At 42.7% G+C, this 2,106-nt stretch overlaps 1 pseudogene; it reads left to right on the top strand.

Annotated features, from left to right (window-relative positions):
• The first annotated feature begins 550 nt into the window (after positions 1-550).
• LOC140531288 (fructose-1,6-bisphosphatase 1 pseudogene) lies at positions 551-1,567 on the top strand (annotated as a pseudogene).
• The last annotated feature ends 539 nt before the right edge of the window (positions 1,568-2,106 follow it).

A 2,106-nucleotide genomic window follows, 5' to 3' on the forward strand; every position in this document is an offset into this window, starting at 1 on the left:
CAATAAACCAGGCCAAGATGGAACCAAGTGATAGACCCAGAAATAGTAACTAGACTTGTGATTTCCTTAGTAGGATCTCTGATGACCTTTTCTCTGCATTTATACCGTATGAGACTATAGCCTAGTATAATTTGTTCCTATGGCCTCTTCTTTTGATTGACTAAGGGTAAGTCTTCATTCCTCCCTGGGCTGCAGCCCTGACTCTCTAGACTTCCTGTACCATAACTCTCCTCTCCCTCCACCCCCACCCCCATGTAAGTATCTTCTCTTCTCCCTCCTCAATGTACTTTTCAGCTTCCTTTATGCATTATGTTCTTCCATTAAAATGTAAGCTCTTTGAGGTCAGCGAGTTTTCTTCTTTCAGCTTGTATTTGTAATCTCAAGATTTATCAATGTGGGACTGACCAGAGCCCTGGGAGGTAGAGACTGGAGGCTCTCGGGCATACACGCGCACCGAGACCAGCTCCGACTCTTTACTCCAGCCTCTCTGGCTGCCTGCTGCACTCAGGACTTTTCTTGCCCTAAAGACATCTACCCCTCCGAGCCAATCATGACCGACAAGTCTTTCTTCGACACCGATGTCAACACCCTGACCCGATTCGTCATGGAGGAGGGGAGGAAAGCCAAAGGCACCAGAGAGATGACCCAGTTCCTTAACAGCCTCTGCACCGCTGTCAAAGCCATCTCCTCTGTGGTGCAGAAAGCAGGCATAGCCAATCTGTATGGAATTGCTGGCTCTACCAATGTCACTAGTGACCAAGTCAAGAAGCTGGATGTTCTCTCCAATGACTTAGTTGTTAACATGCTAAAGTCATCCTTTGCTACATGTGTTCTTGTATCAGAAGAAAACAAGAATGCCATAATAATAGAGCCAGAAAAAAAGGGGTAAATATGTGGTCTGTTTTGATCCTCTGGATAGTTCTTTGAACATTGACTGCCTTGCATCCATTGGAACTATTTTTGGCATTTACAGAAGGAATTCAATTGGTAAGCCTTCTGAGAAGGATGCTTTGCAGCCCGGCAGGAATCTAGTGGCTGCTGGGTATGCTCTTTATGGCAGTGCCACAATGTTAGTGCTGGCTATGGAATGTGGAGTCAACTGCTTTATGCTGGACCTGGCTATTGGGGAGTTCATTTTGGTTGAAAAGGATGTGAAGATAAAAAAGAAAGGTAATATCTCAGTCTTAATGAGGGCTACGCCAGGGACTTTGATCCTGCAATCGCTGAATATATCCAGAAGAAGAAATTTCCCCAGGATAACACAGCTCCTTATGGTGCAAGATATGTGGGCTCCATGGTGGCAGATGCGCATAGAACACTGGTGTATGGAGGAATCTTTTTGTATCCAGCCAACAAAAAGAGCCCCAAAGGAAAGCTGAGACTCCTGTACAAGTGTAATCCAATGGCCTTTGTCATGGCAAAAGCTGGAGGACTGGCTACCACAGGAGATAAAGCTGTGCTGGATGTCATTCCCACTGACATCCATGAGAGAGCACCAGTGATTCTGGGGTCGCCTGATGATGTGAATGAAGTCCTAGAGGTTTACAAGAAGCATGCTGCCAAGTGAAGATCCCATCTTCCCACATGGGCTGAGACATGAAAAAGAACAGGACCAAAGATCATAGTGAACTCTAACTTCCATGGCAGACCAACATCAAAGCAATTTTTTATTTCCCACAATCCTTTTGATATAGCAAATACTGTATGGTGTTTTGGGCACCCTAACCAAAAGATAGTTTCCATAGGGTTACAAATGGTAAAGATATTTTGAGAGGTAGGGAAGCAAAAGATGAAATAAAATTGTTCTTCCTTAAAAAAAAAAAAAAAAGATTTATCAATGTGTACAGCACAAAATAAGTTCTTAACAAAAGTTTGTTAACCTGTTTACTTAGAGAATTACTCAGAACGTTAAAAGGTTCAGTGACTTACTTGTCAAGTGTGACATAGCCAATATGTGTCCAAAGTTACACTTGAACCAAGGGCATTCTATCTACTATACTATACAGCATTAAATAAAACCAGTTTACCTAAAAAAATGTGTCATTCACAAGCTGTATGAGTATGGCATTTGTGATTTTTTCCACTTAAATGATAAAAGTGTAGAAC

The sequence above is a fragment of the Notamacropus eugenii genome, chromosome 3 (genome assembly GCF_028372415.1).
Source record: "Notamacropus eugenii isolate mMacEug1 chromosome 3, mMacEug1.pri_v2, whole genome shotgun sequence".
NCBI classification, from domain to species: Eukaryota; Metazoa; Chordata; class Mammalia; order Diprotodontia; family Macropodidae; genus Notamacropus; species Notamacropus eugenii.